The sequence below is a fragment of the Tachyglossus aculeatus genome, chromosome 2 (assembly GCF_015852505.1).
Source record: "Tachyglossus aculeatus isolate mTacAcu1 chromosome 2, mTacAcu1.pri, whole genome shotgun sequence".
NCBI lineage: Eukaryota > Metazoa > Chordata > Mammalia > Monotremata > Tachyglossidae > Tachyglossus > Tachyglossus aculeatus.
In genome coordinates this window covers 117,303,753-117,323,498 of record NC_052067.1, presented here as the reverse complement: position 1 = coordinate 117,323,498, position 19,746 = coordinate 117,303,753, and the positions used below count along the sequence as shown (strand labels likewise).

Below are 19,746 nucleotides of genomic sequence, written 5' to 3'. Positions count from 1 at the left end.
TAGGGAAGGCTAATTGTATAGGACATGGCACTTTCCGAGAGTTTTGAAATTAGGAGTGCCTGATTTTTAAGGGTTTTAATGGTGGAAGGAATTCCATACTCGGGGGAATAGTGAAGAAGGGGTCATAGGTAAGTGAGATTAAAATGGGTTTCAATTAGAAGGTGAGCTTGGGATAAGAAAAAGGGTTGAGCTGGAGAAGAGGTAGGCTACTGGAAACAGCATGTTGTGGATGGAGAACAGACCTGGGAGTCAGAAGGCTATGGGTTCTAATCCTGGCTCCACCACTTGTCTGCTGTGTAGCCTTGAGAAAGTCACTTCATTGTGCATCTTACCTCATCTGTAAAATGGGGATTGAGACTGTGAGCCCCATGTGGAACAGGGACTGTGTCCAACCCAATTTGCTTATGTCCACCGCAGCGTTTAGTACAGTGCCTGGCACATAGTTAAGTGCTTAGTACAGTGCTCTGCACACAGTAAGCGCTCAATAAATACGATTGAATGATTGAATGAATAGTAAGTGTTTAACAAATACCATTATTATTATTATTATATTATCTCTGCAGTCATTCTGGCTGGTGCCACCCTAAGTTTGGGGTTTGGGGACCCTGATTTTGGTGACCCCACCAGATGACCCATTCCAGGGTCCAAGCTTCAGTTAATGCATCTCTGGCTCTGACTGATCTTTTGGCTTCCCGGGACTGATTACTTGCATAATTGTTGGAGGTTGACTAGAGAAGAGTGATGACCTTGTCCCAGTTTCCTGCAATACTTGGAAAGAAATAACAATCTTTGAATGTACAAAATTCCACTTTGCATCTTCAAAAGTGTCCATTCATTCAGGTTTTTTTTTACATTTTAATTTTAAAATAATACTTGTCGAGTGTATTAAGCACTATTTGCTAAATTATGGAGTAAGAGCGCCTAGTACAGTGCCTTCAGTGCTTAGTACAGTGCCTCCAGTGCTTAGTACAGTGTGTGGCACATAGTAAGCACTTTACAAATACCATAGTTATTATTATTTCTACAAAATTATGAGATTAGACACAATCATTGTCCGACACCAGACTCATAATATAGTACCCATTTTACAGATGGCAAAACTGAGAACCATAAGGTTGTTATCTTCCCAATGTCACACAGTAAGCCTCATGCTGTTATTAGACTTGAACCTGAGTTTCCTCACTTAGAATCCCTTGCTCATTTTACCTGTTCCTTTAGGTTATTTGGAGTATTGAGCCAGATTCTGGAAAATAAATAGAAAGATCCCAGAGATACTTATGGCAGCAAGGGCATCTCTAGGTCATGAAACACAATATTTCTATCAGATCTCATCAATTGAAAACATGGCTTACTCCTCATCCCTGCTATAAGCCATTAAGAATATCACTCAGACATAAAGTGGTCTTTTTCCCCCTTCTTAAACAAACAGTGGAAATTAGAAACAAAACCTACGAAGCACAAAAATATCACAAACAGAGCAAAGAATTATGTTTCTATATGGGCTAGATTTGGGGTGGGGAGACATTATTAATTTGCCCTAAATACAGTGTTTAATCTCTGCTGTCCTAGCCCTTTAAGGGGACCTTTGCCATCCACCAGTACGCATACATGAGCAAGAGGACAGCAGCTCACTAGGTTGATCAATCTGCCCTCAGACTTCATTGGCTCTGTCTCAGCTCTGTGGAAAACCCAAAGGAATTCAGAGACTTTTGAGGGTAATGCTTAGTTGAGAACCTAGAATATGACAAAGCCCTGAGACAAACGAAGGTATTTTAAACTGTGAGTCTAGATCAATTTTTAGCCATATATTTGCTACATCATCAGTGCAAATGCCCCATAGCTGAGGAATACCGATGGACTCATTGCTACACTGCCAAAGACTGACAATGTGATTATCACAGTATGTTTCAATGCATGGTTAGGTAGTGATATTGAAACAGAAAAAGGTCGCTAGACCTCGGGGGATTGGAAAACTCAGTAGCTGTGGCTTCCTTATGCTTTACAAATGATGAAATATTTAATTGAAATTACCAATGCTATCTTCTATTTCTCAAATAAAAAGAAGTTATCAAGGATGTTCCCATAGTTCATCATTTAGCTGGGCTCCCTGAAAGATATGACCCTGGAGCAGCTGAAGGAAAGCGGAGGCCAAGGCTGTGCTGCCCAGACCCCCACCATGCCACCATCACTACTGGGACCCCACGTCCCCATTTCCATCCAGGTGTCATGCAGATCTGTCCTTTGGGAGTCTCCTTTGGGCTGTCTTGATGAGCAGAGTCCTGAACTGACCCAGCCTGGCCCAGCTTGGACACCCCCCCACAGCCATGTGATACTGCTTTTTAGAAGATGCATTGTGACAGACATTCTAATTCTGTGGTCAGCTGTTGGTACAAATATTGGGTTTTCAGCTACAAGACTAAGCTGTTATGGTCAGAGAATGTGTCTGCGAATTCTGTTGTATTATACTCTCCCAAGCACTTAGTACAGTCCTCTGCACATAGCAAGTGCTCAAGAAATACCACTGATTGACTGATTGAATATCATTTTCTGGTTAGCCAGAATTGTGTTTCTCAGGGTGGGCTTTGGGCATGGAGTAGAAAGGGTGTGCTGTCAGACCTGACTAAAATGACCCATCCCTATGGCATGGACCCAGTGTTGCTGGTTCTGATTATAGGGGTGGTGATGTTCATTTTAGATTTTGCCGGTTGCACTCGAGGTCTGAGGGAGAATATCTGTTTTCTGAAGTTTTTTTGTGGAGCCATTGTGTTGATTTTCTTCTTGGCAGTTGCAACGCTTGCTTTTTTATTCCAGGATTGGTGAGACGTTCAGGGAGTTTTTTGAGATCAAGATCAAATCTCACCAAAATCTTACAGAAAGCTGAGTGGTGCTATGAAGCATATGGCCCTGAAGACTGGGACATCAACATTTACTTTATGCAGCAGAGAAAGTTATAGCCAGGAAAAAATGTGGAGTCTCATTTTCCAGCTGGGTTCCCAATCCTGCACAAAAGGTTGTGAATATGCAGTGTGGATATAATGTGAAAAATCTAGCCAAGAATAAGTGGAATGAGTTCATTTTTATCAAAGGCCCATACCTGCTCTGGAAGGCTGGCTTTCCTGAAACATGCTATATTGTGGCAGGAGTCTTCATTGTGATCTCATTATTGCAGATTTTGGAATATTCCTTGCCAGAGCCCTGATATCTGTCACTGAAGCTGTGAAAATAGTCGGGCACCTTTGAAGATTAAAAGTAGATCCAGGCTGTGATGGCTAATCCATTTGACTGTAGTGAACTTTACATCATCTTAGCAGCACTGCCTTGTGGTCCCTGGCATGAAGAATAAATCTGTGTGATGGCAATAGAGATCTACTGAACTGTCACACACACAAATACACACACCTGCCTGCACAAAAACGTTTATATTTGTATATGTACCCCTTAATGGTGATGTATTTCAGAGCAGCTAAATATCTTGCCAGGCTGTGCTCAACAAAGACTCCAGAGTCAGTTTTGGAGGTACTGTGTGCCAAATCCTGGAAATATTAGTCTGATGCAATTTGTAAGAATTTAAACTGCCCAATCAACTGCAGAGCCTCAGCTGTGCAAAACTAGGAAGTGTCATTAAGCCACTTTTGATGCTTTGGTTGACAGGACCTACTTCTCATTCATTCATTCATTCAATCGTATTTATTGAGCGCTTACTATGTGCAGAGCACTGTACTAAGCGCTTGCGAAGTACATATAGAGACAGTCCCTACCCAACAACGGGCTCACAGCCTAGAACGTAGAGATAGACAGCAAAACAAATCATATAGACAGGTGTCAAAATCGTCAGAACAAATAGAATTATAGCTATATGCACATCATTAACAAAAGAAATAGAATGATAAATATGTAGAAGTAAAATAAATAGAGTAATAAATCTGTACAAATATATACTAGTGCTGTGGGGAGGGGAAGGAGGTAGGGCAGGGGGGATGTGGAGGAGGAGAGGAGAAGGGGCTCAGTCTGGGAAGGCCTCCTGGAGGAGGTGAGCTCTCACTAGGGCTTTGAAGGGAGGAAGAGAGCTAGTTTGGTGGATGTGTGGAGGGAGGGCATTCCAGGCAAGAGGTAGGACGTGGGCCGGGGGTCGACGGCGGGACAGGTGAGAACAAGGCACAGTGAGTAGCTTAGCGGCAGAGGAGTGGAGTGTGCAGGCTGGGCTGTAGAAGTAGAGAAGGGAGGTGAGGTAGGAGGGGGCGAGGTGATGGAGAGCTTTGAAGTAAACTCATAAATAACCAGTATCTGTGGACCAGAATTGTCCCACTGTTGACAAGTTCTTTTGGACTTAAGTGCCTCATGGCTCGGGATCATGTCTACTAAATCTGTTATGCTATACTTTCACAAGAGCTTAGTACAGTACTCCATACACAGTAAAATAAATACCTCTCAATACACACTCATTAAATGATTAATTGATTGTGTCATTGAACCTCTAGACTAGGGACTGTAGACTATAGACTCTCTCCACTGTCAGCTTGTGGGCAAGGAACACATCTACCAATTCTGCTATATTGTACTTTCCCATGCACTTAATACAGTACCCTGCAAACAGTAAATGCTCAGTAAATACAATTGATTGATTGATGCTCAACAGCACACTACCGTTTCAATAAATGTGTATTGGATAAAATTTTCCATTACCCGAATCATCTTGAATAGTCTCTCTTTTTGTAAGATGTACATTCCTATATCTGTACATGCACACAATGCTCTAGACTGTCTTCCCCATTAGAGTGCAAGCTCCTTATAGGCAGGGAATATGTCTCCAGTTTCTACTATGCTATCTGTTCATTTAGTACAGTGCATTTCTCCCAATGTGCATAAATAAATATAATTACTTTTACTATGCATTACTCAAGACTGAAACCTCCTTGTGGGCAGGAAACATGGCTACCAATGCTGTTTTATTGTACTCAACCAAGTGTTTAGAACAGTGTTCTTCATATAGTAAGGACTCACTCAATTACATTGATTGATATTGCTACTACCTCTACTACTACTACTCAATTGCTCTATTTGTATGGTGGATATTCCCTATTCTAGCAATGTTTCCTCAGTCCTCTTATGGAGGGAATGCATTATAATCTGCTAAAAGTTTATATTATTAACTTGTCAATCATATTTACTGTGCACCTGTTATGTGAAGAGCACTGAACTAAGCACTTGGGAGAGTACAGTATAATAGACTCGATAGACATGTTCCCTCCACAATGAGTTTACAATCTAGAGGGAAAGGTTACAGTCTAGAAGAGGAAAGGTTACCAAGAGAGAGAATAAGAGAGGATTGCATAAAGAAAGTGGAGAAATTGAAAATGAAAATGCAGGAGAAAACCAAAATAAAGCCTGGTAGGATAAAATTGCCCAAAGAGTAGTGTTTCTAAAGCAGTCAGCCTATGTCATTATATTTTCTTTTTGATTTATTTTCTGCAACTGGTGGGTTTAAAGCAAGAGGACACTTCTCTCATAGTAGCCCCAAGACATGAGCACCCTCATGCTAACTAATCATTCGTCATGGTACACTATAAACATTCCTTTCAGTTTCTTAGTTTCAGAACTGAGATGCTACCTTGGTTTTCTTCTGTCTTATTTTCCTTTTCTCTGTAGGGATATGTTTGAAATTCATAGTCATTAATATATGATATTTTAATAGAACATCCTAAAAATTTACTTCAAAACACTTGTGCTTAACTGTGTTGTGGATAAGACAAATTGGAGGATATTCACAAAGATGGTTGTCAAGGTGCCATAAAGCTCCTGTAACAGATTACTTAAGAAGATGCTACCCATCTAAATCTCAGTGGGTTAGAATGCACATTTATAGCCCTGAAAATCATTCTCAACTAGTTGGCTCCTACACATGCCCTGATTTCTTGTCCAGTTTCAATTATCTATAGGAAGAAAATGAATGGATGGAAACATTAGAATTGCAGAACATTTCATTTGACTTGGGCTCATCTCAACACTCTCTCCTGCTGTTGCTACTTTCATTTATGGGAGGAAAATCAATCACACAATCAATGGCATTTATTGAGCTTGTACTGTGTGCAGAATACTGTACTAAGCATTTGGGAGGGTTCAACAGAAAAGGCAGATATGATTCTTGCCCTCAAGGAGCAGACTTCCATCAAGGAGCAAACTTTGTTTGCCCCTTCTAGACTGTGAGCCCGTTGTTATGTAGGGATTGGCTCTATCTGTTGCCGATTTGTACTTTCCAAGTTCTTAGTACAGTGCTCTGCACACAGTAAGCACTCAATAAATGCAATTGAATGGGTGAATGAATGAACATCAGAAGAGTTTCAGGAATATTTGCTGTATGCTGTGGAAATTATTTCTTGAGCTCCATCAAGGGCCACACACCTGGGAGTAAATTGAAACTAGTAATGTCATTCAACCCCCACATTGAATAAATGAGCAGATATGTGAGATGGGGAGAATTGCCCTAGATGCTTGAATCCAAATGTCATGACTTTTTCTGAGTTGGAAAGACATAGTCCCCATTCATTCAATTCATTCATTCAATCAATCATATTTATTGATATATATGAGCTATGATGAGATATTTATGAGATATTTGATATTTATGAGAACAGCATGGCTTAGTGGAAAGAACCTGGGCTTGGGAGTCAGAGGTCATGGCTTCTAATCCTGGCTCCACTATTCGTCAGCTGTGTGACTTTGGGCAAGTCACTTTACTTCTCTGGGCCTTAGTTACCTCATCTGTAAAATATGGATGAAGCCTGTGAGCCCTACGTGGATCACCCAGATTACCTTGTATCTACCCCAGTGCTTAGAATAGTGCTTTGCACATAGTAAGCGCTTAACAAATACCATCATTATTAGTATGATTGAGTGCTTACTATGTGCAAAGCACTGTGTTAAGTACTTGGGAGATTGTGAGCCTGTTGTTGGGTAGTGACCATCTCTATATGTTGCCGACTTGTACTTCCCAAGCGCTTAATACAGTGCTCTGCACGCAGTAAGCACTCAAGAAATATGATTGAATGAATGAAAAGCAGACACATTTCCTGCCCACAACAAAGGTCACCATTTGGGGGACTCAGCCTTAAGCAGAAGGAGAATAAATATTAAATCCCCATTTTACAGATGAGAAAACTGAGCCACAGAAGTGTTATTTGTTCAAGGTCACCCAAAAGGCAGGTGACAGTGGGATTAGACTCTAGGTCCTCTGACTCTCAGGCTGTACCCTAGGCCACACAGCTTTTCTAAGTGAAGAGGGAGTAGTGTAGGGGGACCTAGATCAGAGCCTTGCAAAACTCCTACAGTTAGGTGATTGGAGGCAGAAGGCAACCTAGATATCAAAACTCAGAGAGCAAAACTAAGATGGAATGGGCAAAGAGGTAAGAGTAAAACAAGGTTAGCATATCAGCAAAATGGAGGCTCATGGAGTTTCTTGGAGAAGGAAAGGGTCCACGGTGTCAAAATAGCTTAGAGATCAAGAAACGTTTTGGATGCATGTACTACTTGAATGTGGCTTCATAGAGGTCAGTGTTATAGTACATTCTCAAGTGAGTGAAGGGTCCAAAAGCCTAAATACAGTGTGTCAAGAAGAGAGTTGAAGGAGAAGAAAATAAGGCAGATGGATTATGCAATCTGTTCCAGATGTTTGGATAGGAAAAAGAACTTTAGACTGTGAGCCCACTGTTGGGTAGGGACTGTCTCTATATGTTGCCAACTTGTACTTCCCAAGTGCTTAGTACAGTGCTCTGCACACAGTAAGCACTCAATAAATACGATTGATTGAAAAAGAGCTGAGATATTGGACTGTAGCTGGAGAAAGCTACGGGAAAAAGAGACAAGCTTTTTTTTGTACGGGCGTGATTTGAGCCTGCTTTAAAGCAGAGGGAAGAAGCCTACTGAGAGGGACAGATTGAAAATAGCAGTTAGGGATGGGGATCAGAGAAGGAGGAGCAAGGGATTTTAGGAGTAGAGAAGGGATAGGGTCAGAGGCCTACTCAAGGAGTTTACAACACAATACCTTACCCCTGTGTAGAAGTAGTCTCTTTAACAAGCTCCTTTTCAAAAGAACCCAGTAGTGTCCTTTGGAAATACAGCACATTTGTTCATTCTTAAGACCAATTATCCCATGTATTTTGTCTTGTAGAGAAAGATAGTCTAAAAGAAATGACCAGATATTTTAAAGACTGAGACTATTGATTTTATTTTAACTCTAGTTCTTTGTTATGAACAGTTTTGTAATTTGGTAGCTGTTTAACAAATCATTCAATCAATTTGAGTATTATTTCTACTGCATATTTAAAATTTGATAGACAAATATTACCTTGCTTGAAATTGACTTTACATTGTGGAGATTTTTTTGTCTAGCAATCTTTGTTTGTTAAATGGAGAATCAATAAGTATAAAACTTTTAAAGAAAAAGAAAAATCAGTGAATCTCTCTTCAGGGATTATGTATTCATTACTTCTGTTTAATTGAGCATATACAGTGGGAGATTGTCAAAGTGTCAACTTGTCGGAATACAATATGTAAATAGCATTAGTTCTTTAAAAAAAAATCTATCTGGAGGTTCTTTCGCTATGCATTTTTCACATAACTACCACCTCTGTTCTTTCACCCTTATGTATGGATAGCTTTACTCTCATTTTTCCAGTCATTTACTTATTAGGTTCAGTCCCCCTGGATTTATGTCCCGACAGCTACTAGATTTGTTCCTTCTGAAAATATTAGAGCCATTGATTGTGCTTTGTTTAGGGATGCTGTTATGACTTGTCGTCTGCTTGCTAATCATGGGCCTAGTTTATCCTCCATTTTATCCTTCTTTGAGTCTATTGATCACTGTATTGATTTTTCTATTTGCTGTTTGTCTGGGCTTTCAGGCCAGTTTGTACATTAACAGAATGTGTAGTTTATTTGCTTTTCTTTCCTCTTTCTCAGAGGATTCTTCCAAAACTAGAGAGATAGCAAGGAGGCTAATACAGTAATCAAGTTGGGTTAGGATAAGTGCTTGGATTAGTGTGGTTCATTAATTCAATTCATTCAATCAGTCATTTATTGAGAGCAGTAATCTGATCATCAAGATTGGGTAGAGAGGAAAGAGAGGCGAGGTGGGGTGTGAGGCGCTCAGAAAGATGGATGGGGTCGAGGTCACAGGTTTGTGAGACAGAAAGTATGGTGGTTCTGTCTACAGTGATGGGAAAGTGAGGAAGAGGACAGGATTTGGTTGGGAATATAAAAATTCTGTTTTGGACATATTAAGTTTGAGGTGATGGAAGGACATCCTAGTAGAGAAGTCTTGAAGGCAGGAGGAAATGTGACACTCCAGAGAGGGAGATGTAAGGAGATCAGGGCTGGAGATGTAGATTTGGGTATAATAATAATAATAATAATAACGATGGCATTTGTTAAGCACTTACTATGTGTCAAGCATTGTTCTAAGGGTATCATTCGCATAGAGGAGGTAGTTGAAGCCTCGGGAGCGAATGACTTCTCCAAGGGAGTGGGTGTAGGTATGTGGTGGGCACGGGTCAATCCATCTTGTAATGTAGAAGCTATTTCTTAAGAGATTGTTCTTTGACCCCATGAGAAACAGTATCAAAGGAGGAATTGAGGAGAAGCTGAATTGTCTTGCTGAGAAGTTTAAGGATGTGCTGAATTGCCTTGCTAAAGGGCAGGAGAAAGACTGATGATTCTTCTTGAGAAGATAACCTTTGGGGTAGGTTTTGGGGAAAGGGGTAGCCATTCTCTCTGGCTTTACCCGGTAAAGAGCTGAGACAGCAGGCAGTCAGAACAGTGAATCATGTGGGATCATCTTCATGAACTTGAGGCAAATAGACAGGTAGCTATGTTTATTATAGTAAAGTGTGTGTGTGTGTGTGTGAGCATGTGCATAGGCATTTTACCCCTTCCAATTTGACTAAACATGGAATAATAAAACTTTCCTCTGTATTCAGTGGAGGAACTTCCAGTTATTTAGGGCTGCCCAGTAGAGGAGGTGAATCTATAGATCTCATCCCAGAACCAGGAATCTGGGGGAGATGAATTTACAGATCTTGTTTGCCCCAGGAGATTAGAAGTCTGGGTGAGGGGCATCCATGGATCTCATCCCAGGGAAATCTGGGTGAAGGGCATCCAAGGATCTCATCCAAGGGGAGCAGGAATCAAGGTGAGGTGAATTTTCATCAGCCTGTGGGAGGCCAGGCAGGGCAAAGATCTCAGTCAGTGCTCATGACAAGATGGAGAATAGAAGGGGACCCAGAACTGAAACTTGAGGGACCCCCACAGTTAGTGGGTGAGAGGCATAGAAGGGCCCCACAAAAGAGAATGAGAATGAGTGGTCAGAAGAATAGGAGGAGAATCAGGAGAGGACAGTGTGAGTGAAGGTGAGGTAGGAGTTACGATAAAAATCCAGGTCTTTCTGACTCCTAAGTCCCTTGTTTTATCCACTAGACCACAATGCTTCTCAGTCCATGAATCCTTTTCTCCCATATACCCCCTCCTCTCAAATCTGTTCTTACCCCCAGAGACTTAGTCTTTTGATTCCAACCAATTTCTTAAGTGATCATTTCCATTTCTTAAGTGACCATTTGGTCTCCATACCTTCCCTTCATTACCAAATTAAGGTCCTCAACACCACCCTCTCTATTGAACTAAACTCACTTATTCCCCTATCCATTTGTCATCCTTATGCTACCAACAAACACTCCTGGACCACCTCTACAATCCACTTCCTACTCTCCTGTGCATAAGGGACAGAGTACTCCTGACAGAAATCTAGTTATCAAGCCTAACCACATCCACTTCAAGTTTATCCTTGTGTGCTTTGTCTGCCCTCTTCTCTACCGGGCAAAATCATCTCTCCATCCATCCTTATTCCACACTCATGCCCATTGCCTTCACCTATTGTTCCATTTGGTTAATTCCCTCCTTAAACCCTCTGTCCTCCCAAGACCCTCCCCCCCCCACATATCTTTCCCATAATGACCTGGCCACCTACTTTATTGAGAAAATGAAGCTATGAGGCATGACCTCCCTAAAATCTTCCCTGCTCCTCTCCAGGGTCTCAGTCCTCCTGCCCCTTCTTCAACTCTTCCATCATTCCCATCAGAATCTCAAGAGGAGAGAAATCTAACCCCTCCACCTGTGCATATGACCCAATCCCTTATCCAAGTAGCGTGGCTCAGTGGAAAGAGCCCGGGCTCTGGAGTCAGAGGTCATGGGTTCAAATCCCGCTTCTGCCACTTGTCTGCTGTGTGATTTGGGACAAGTCACTTCACTTCTCTGTGCCTCAGTTACCTCATCTGTAAAATGGGGATTAAGACTGTCAGCCTCCTGTGAGACAACATGATCACCTTGTAACCTCCCCAGTGCTTAGAACAGTGCTTTGCACATAGTAAGCACTTTATAATTGCCATCATTATTATTTCCCTTCATTTTTTCCCCCTCTGGCCACAGTCTTCAAGTCTTCATTCTCCAATGGCTTCTTCCCCACTTCTTAAACATGCCCATGTCTTCCCATCCTAAAAAAACCCTCCTTTGACCCCCCCCCCCCCCCGCCAGCTCCCTTCAGTTGTCACTCCATCTCCCTCTTACCCTTCCTTTCCAAACTCCTTGAGCTAGACAACACCAGCCATTTCAAGTTTGTCTTCTCTGATTCTCTCCTTGGCCCTTTCCAATCTGGTTTCCATCCCCTTCATTCCACAGAAGCTACCCTCTTAAACATAACAAATGATCAATTCTTGCCAAATACAATGGCCTCTACTCCTAATCCTTCTTGATCTGTCAGCTGCCTTTGACACTGTTGACCACCCCATTCTCCTGGAAACATTAACCAGCCTTGGCTTCACTGACACTGAACTGAACTCAACAGGGGAAGGCCTGTTGGAGGACATAGGACTTTAATAAGGCATTGAATAATAATGATGGTGTTTGAAGGTGAGGAAGGTTGTGGCAAAGGGAGATCCAGGCCAGGGAGAGAATGTGGGCAAGGGATTGACAGCAAGAAAGACAAGATCAAGGTACCATGAAGAGGTACTACCTTTTCCAGCATAGCTTAGGGGTTCAGAGCTAGTTTGGGATGCTGTGGAGGAGAAATACATCCAAACAGTCCTCTCCTAGGTTTTCTTTGCCTCTGCCTCCCCTGCTGCTGTCTGCTCTCCACATCTCTTGCCCTAGGTTAGCCTATTCCCCCTCACTTTGGCTGGGGCAGGGAGGGGAGAGAAGCTAGCATTAGCAGTGAGCAAATGAAGTGACACCAAAAACTTGCATTCTTGAAAGTCTTATTCGGCTAGTGGTGGGAGAAAGGTTAGGAGATGAAGAGAATAAACTGAACTTCTCAGTGAGTTGTAACTGTCATTCATCTTCCTTGTCTACCGTGGAGAAAACGAACATTGGTCTGTATTGAATGCATACTGTGTACAGAGCACTGTACTAAGTGTTTGGGAGAGTGAGGTACAGCACTGTTGGGAGACACACCCTTCGATCTCAGCTCCTTAGAGCACTAAACACTGCAAAACTCTTCCCAAAATAAGCAAACCAGAACTATTTGAGGCTTCTCTTGTTTAGAGACCTATCAGAGGAGTCCGAGATCAGTTCCACAAACTAGGAGAGCTTATGAGTTGGAAGCAGTGGCCCTGGGGTTTCTAGCTTCTAACAGAAAGGCCCTGAGTAGCCTGATGTCCTAATAGGCTCAGGAAACCTGAAATACCCTGGATCAGAGAACCATTTGAAGGAATCCAAGACCTGCACAACCCTGCTGCCTCCCCTTGTAAAGGGTAAAGCTAGTCAGTTAATCAATGGATGCAGAGCACTGTACTAAGCTCTTGGGAGAGTACAATACAACAGAGTTGGTAGACACATTCATTGTCCACAATGAGCTTACAGTCTATATGTGGGAGAAACACATTAAAATACATTACATCTGTGAGGCTGATGGTTGGATGAAAGGGTACAGATTCCAAGTGCATAGGTGATGCATACAGGAGAAGAAGGGGAAATAAAGGCTTAGTGGGGTAGGCCTCTTGGAGGAAATGTGATTTTACTTCAGCTGTGATAGTAGAGACAGTGGTGAACTGTCTTATATAAAAAAGGGAGGGAGTTCCTGTTCCAAGGGAGGACATTGACAAGGGGTCAGTGGTGAAACAGATATATGTTGCCAACTTGTACTTCCCATGCGCTTAATACAGTGCTCTGCACACAGTAAGCATTCAATAAATGCGACTGAATGAATGAATGAATGAAATGAGATCGAGTTACAGTGTGACTAAGTTAATATTAGGGGAGAAAAGTGTAAGGGCTGAGTTGCATTGGGAAATAGGGATAGGAAACTCTTATTCTAGTGACTTTAAAATAACTAATAAGATGTCCAGAAAGGACTGTACAATCAAACCCAAGTGGAGTCTATGAGGTTAAGTATTTTCATGCTTGATCATTCTATCCCAGGAAAAGAAGTCTATTGGTATTCATCATAAAGGACATTCATTTACTCAGATAGCATATATTCAGCAGTCAGCACTGTTCACACAAATATTTAAGAGAAAAACCATCACTTTTCCCCACTCGTAGGGTGTGTTTCTGTTACTGCTACATAGCCACACACACTCATATGGCTAATATTACCTTTTATCCTTCATAGCTTGCTTGGGGTGCCAGTACAGATCCTTCCTCACAGTCACTGGATCAATCCCTTACTGAGTGCAGAGCACAGTACTAAGCACTTGAGAGAATACAATATAACCGTATAACTGACACAGTCTAGACAACGAGCTTACAGTCTTAGACCTCCATCCATTCCCTCACAACCCAACAAGAAGACCAAACCGAGCTGAGCATACCACCTAGCAGCTCTGTTGCAAGGATTTGGCCTGCTACCAACTTCTTGCTGTTCTGTACTAAATCTTGGGTCAGTCCTAATGGGAAAGGGGAATTTCCTTAGGAGAGAATGATTCATCTTCCTTCAGGTTAAGGAAGGCACTAGAAAGGCACAGTCCCGCTCAGACTGAGGTAAATAGAGCCCATGCAGAAAAAGGACAGAAGTCAACATTATCAGCAAATTAGTTACTTTCAGCAAATTACTAAAATAAATTTCAATTCAAATATGTTTCCTTAGGAACATTTATTTGATTAACCTTAGTGCTGATTATTCATCATTTTAAATTATCCCATTTTAATTTGCATTGATAATAAAGATGAATTTGTGCTTCCTAAAAACTTGAAAAATATCTGTCTTGCAAGGTTTCCTTTTTACCTTTTTATCAACAATCTTACATTTGTCTCAGTATAAATTTGAGCACTAGGTTTTTTCAAAACTTTTAAATATAACATTTTTCCATAAATGTGTTCCATAAATTCCATACATCTAAGTTTTATTACTTTCTACAATCATAATCATCTTTTGTGCCTTATAGTGCTCTTTGTTTAAGAGTTCCTAATTTTTAACAGTATGAAAATAGCAGTCTACAACATACTCTTCTACTGGCCAATTAATTAAAATATTGAAGTTTATAGTGACGCAACGTGGGAGATAGGCACCAGTTAACCTCACAGCCTCAAAATAATTTTTTCATATGAACTTGGTTATAAGTATTTTAAATGGAGGCAGAAAGGTAATGAGCCAATAGAACTGAGTTTAATTGAGTGTGAAAGTTCAGATTTCTTTCTTTTGGACTTAAAATAGTACGACCTAAGTGGCAGCATAAATTATATGAAGTATTTTCTAAACAGAAAATTGGTTCTTTGAGCTGGCTATATTAGTTTCTTCCCTGTAAAAAGACGATCAATGTGGGAGGAAACAAAGTTATTTCCTTAATTAACCAAGAAATTCACTATTTTATAATCTCAATAAGACACTCCAGGGCATGAATTGTGTAGTATTAATTCATTCTTAGGAGCCCAGAAGGCCCACAGCCTTCAGTCTCTTGCTTAACAAAACAATAGGTGTGAAATATTATAACACAAATCCACACCCTGTCATGTCTTATGGTTTAATTAGAGATGTTTATGATCCTGTTATTCATTCTCTATCAATAACAGATGACTTAAAAAGAAACAAGGGACCATTATAAATGGGATGGCATCATCACACAGCACATTCTGAAATCAAGCAGGGGATATCTAAAGGTTGAATAAGAAGCTTGGGGGAAAAAAAGCTATTAATACCAAATGAGGCACAAATGTCCACCACAGCCAAAAGGCAGTGTTCAGAAAATCCATTGTGTGACAAGTCTGGCCATCATAGTTTTCAGTTAGTTTTAGCCAGAGCTCTGATATGCAGTTGGTCAAATAGAAAGACGGGTGCATTAGGAATGAGGAGACCTAGATCTTAGCCCCAGTTCAACCTGCTGGGATTATTCTATTAATGATGAAGATTTCTGACTAAAGAAACACCCAAGTGTTCTGCAAGGTGAAGAAGACTAATGGAAATCCTTTAAAAAAAAATCTGCTGGGTTATGGTTATATGGCTCTTTGGCATGGCATCAGCATGTTATGTAGAAATAAGTTTTGCTTTCAATCCTCATAAGTAAAGCCTAACTCAAAGTACTTAACTATAAGTGAGAGGAGCAGCTAAAGCTTGCAATCCTGCTTAGGGCATAGAATTTTGACCCTATCTAAGGACTCGTGTTGACTGTGAACCTACTGTTGGGTAGGGACCGTCTCTATGTGTTGCCAACTTGTACTTCCCAAGCACTTAGTACAGTGCTCTGCATACAGTAAGCGCTCAATAAATATGATTGATTGATTACCATGTCTAGTACATATAATGCATTGTGGTTATGAGCCCTATATATTATAGCCAATCAAGGAGATTAATTTGTCACCTGAATTAGATTTTTGATTAAAATTTTCTACCAAAATTTCTAATTCCAATGACTTTTCCTCAGTCTATCATGTTAAAATACTTGGAAATTCCAGGTACACTTATAGTAAAGCATTATGTCCCCTCTGCCAGTATTGCTTCCCTAGTCAACTGACCAATTACATTTTAAACCTTCTGAGGAAAGGTACTTTGATTTTTCTGTAATTATATATTACAGCTAACACCGATAGGTGTATTTTTTCTTTCTGTTTTATTTGTCTGTCTATCTACCTCCCTACTCACTCAACCTCATACCTCATTTTCATCTCAACCTCTTTTAATTCTCATCCACTGAAGACGTGGCTCAGTGGAAAAGAGCATGGGCTTTGGAATCAGAGGTCATGGATTCAAATTCCGACTCTGCCAAATGTCAGCTGTGTGACTTTGGACAAGTCACTTAATTTCTCTGGACCTCAGTTACCTCATCTGTAAAATGGGGATTAAGACTGTGAGCCCCCCATGGGACAACCTGATCACCTTGTAACCTCCCCAGTGCTTAAAACAGTTCTTTGCACATAATAAGTGCTTAATAAATGTTATTATTATTATTATTATTATTATTATTATTATTATTATTAAATATTAGGCCTCCTAAGATCTGGTCACTTACATTGATTGCATATATATGTTTCTCTCTGAGGTTTAAAATATTCGTCAATTCATTTTCTTAAAGTACATGACTCAGTTTCTGATTTTTGCCAACCAAAAAATCCAATTTTTGAAAAGTCAACATTCCATCATCTGTTTTAGTGGATCATGAGTGTTGCTTCTGTCTCTCTTGATTATGATTGCCATACATATATTGCATAAGAATCTTGTTATCCTTTTTAAATCATAGGTGTAAAAATGCCACAGGAATCTTAAATGACATTATTGAAAATGTAGAAGTTTCGATGTGAATTCTCTACATTTTTAATGTACACTATGCAATAAAGATCATTTGCCATGTAATCTTCTCAGCTCTACTTTGGTCTGAATTTTTTTTGTAGGAAAATGATCCGAACTGCAGAGTGAAGTATGGACTGGAGTGGGGATAGACAGGAGGAGGTCAGCAAGGAGGCTGATATAGTAAGTGATGTGAGAGTGGATAGGTGATTCTATTAACGTGGTGGAAGTTTAGATTTTGGCAATGTTGTGAAGGTGGAAATGACAGGATTTCATATGGATTGAATATGTGGGTTGAATGAGAGAGAGAAGTCAAGGATAACACTGTGATTATGGGCTTGTGAGACAGGAAGGATGATGATACTACCTACAGTGATGGCAAAATTAATGGGAAGACAGGGTTTGAGTAAGAACGTAAGACATTCTGTTTTAGTCATATTTATTTTGAGGTGATGGGTGGACATCCAGGTAGAGATGTCCTGAAGGCAAAAGGAAATGTGAGAGTGCAGAGAAGGAGATCAGAGCTAGAGATGTAAACTTGGGTGTCATCAGAATAGAGGTGGTACTTGAAACCATGGGAGTGAATGGGTTCTCCAATGGAGTGAATGTAGATGGAGAATAGAAGGGGATCCAGAACTGAACATTGAGAAACCCCCACAGTTAAGGGGGTGGGAAGCAGAAAAGACCGTGAAGGAGACTGAGAATGAGTGGCCAGAGAGGTAAGAAGAGAACCAGGAGAAGATAGTGTCAGTGAAGCCAAGGTTGGATAATATTTCCAGAAGAAGGGGGTGGTCGACAGTGTTCAAGGCATCCAAGAGGTCGAGGAGGATTAGGATGGAGGAGAGGCTGTTGAGTGAATAAGTGATTAAAAATAGCAGAGAAGGATGGAAGAAGGGACTGGTTGGGGTGGTAGTCCAGGATGATCTGACAATCCTCAATTAGGTATGGTGATTGATTGTCTGCAAAGAGCAAGAAATCAATAGTAAGAGGTTTCCTTGTTGATCAGTCATGGGATTCCTTTGGTGGCTGGGGAGAGTCTCCAATGTAATACAGAGAAACATCAGTGAGGTTGCTCCCTGCCAGGGATTCATTGCTGTGTAAAGAGTCTCAGCTGGGTCACGCAAGTCACACACAGACGGGGGTCACAGGTAGGTATTTGGGCCAGTCAGCCCAGCAAGGGGGAGCCTCTTGAGGGATGAGGTCAGGTCTGAGAGGGACATGAGCCCTGGGCTGTGACTGCTGTATGTTCTCAGTATGTAGAATTGTGTTAGGTGGGTCCATATCCCGTTGGATCTCAACTGCAGGGATTCTGTCTCTTCTCACCATCTGAGGGACAGCAAGACTCCATGTTCTTTAGGGGCTGGAAACCCTAGAATTCATGATAATTTTGTCTAAATTTGTTCATCAGGTTACAATAGATATATTTGCTATATAAATTACTGTGAAAAAATCTATGTTTCTCAGGAAGCTATAAAGAGATGCTTTGTGCTTCTATCATTTTAAAAATTAATCTTTATTTTGTGGTATTGTTTAAGTGATTATTATGTGTCAGTCAATCTACAAAGCACTGGAGTAGATACAAGCTAATCAGTTTGGACACAGTCCATATCCCATGTGGGGCTCACAGTCTTAATCCCCATTTTCCAGATGACATAACTGAGGCACAGAGAAGTTAAGTGACTTTTCCAAACTTACACAGTAGACAAGTGGCAGAGCTGGGATAAGACCCCAGGTCCTCTGAATTCCAGGCCTGTGCTCTCTCTCTCCAATAGGCCTTGCTATTAAAATTATTTTGACTTTACCTTTTATTTTATTTTACCTTTTTTCAACTGGATTAACTGCAAAAAAGAAATCCTTAATAGGCTGGGGCACAGTGTCCATGGGCTGAGTTTGCAACAATTGCAACAGAAGCAATTGCTACTCCAAACATTTTCCCTGAAAATGTCTTCCCAGATATTTTAGGCTTGCTATGCACTCAGATATTCTACCTGGGAGGTACATTTCTAGGAAGGGGAGAGGTAATGAAGATTCAGATGCCTGCTTGCTTCATGGAACATGTGGAAGGGTTTGCCATGTAGTGTAGCACAGAGATGCATAAATCAATCAGTGATATTTATTGAGCACTTACTGTGTGCAGAGTACTGTACTAAGCACATGGAAGAATACAATGCAATCATATTGGTAGACACACTCCCGGCCCACAATGACCCTAAAGTCTAGAGGATAAAAGAGTAGAAAAGGAGCAATCCTTTGTCCTTCCCCTTTTCCACCTCTCCCACCCCTCTCTCTTGCATAAATCTGTATACACTTATTTTGCACACCAGGAAAACTGGCCAATGCCCTAACTCTGGCCTGGAATGTTCTCTCTTCTCACATCTGCCAAACTAGCTCTCGTCCCCTCTTCAAAGCCCTACTGAGGGCTCACCTCCTCCAGGAGGCCTTCCCAAACTGAGCCCCCCTTTTCCTCTGCTCCTTCCCCCCTTCCCATCACCCCTAATCCCTCCCTCTACTCTACCCCCTTCTCTGCCCCACAGTACTTGTGCATATTTTTACATATTTATTATTCTATTTTATTAATGATGTGTATATATCTATAATTCTATTAATCTATTTTGATGTTATTGATGCTGTCTACTTGTTTTGTTTTGTTGTTTGTCTCCCACTTCTAGACTGTGAGCCCGTTGTGGTCAGGGATTATCTCTCTTTATTGCTGTAATGTACTTTCCAAGTGCTTAGTACAGTGCTCTGTATAGAGTAAGCACTCAATAAATACTATTAAATGAATGAGAATAGAAAGAGACACAGAACTGACCCTTGAGGGACCCTCAGAATTAGTGGTGTGGTGGTAGAGGAAGAACCAGTGAAAAAGACTAGGAAGGAGCAGGCAGAGAAGTAGGAGGACAACCAGCAGAGGACATTTTCCGTGAAATCAAGGTTTGATAGTGGTTATAGGAAGGGTCTGATCCACAGTATCAAAGGCAGCTAAGGGG

General features: G+C 41.0%; 1 pseudogene; it reads left to right on the top strand.

Moving 5' to 3' along the window:
• The first annotated feature begins 2,346 nt into the window (after positions 1–2,346).
• On the top strand, positions 2,347–3,240 carry LOC119942263 (annotated as a pseudogene).
• Positions 3,241–19,746: the final 16,506 nt, after the last annotated feature.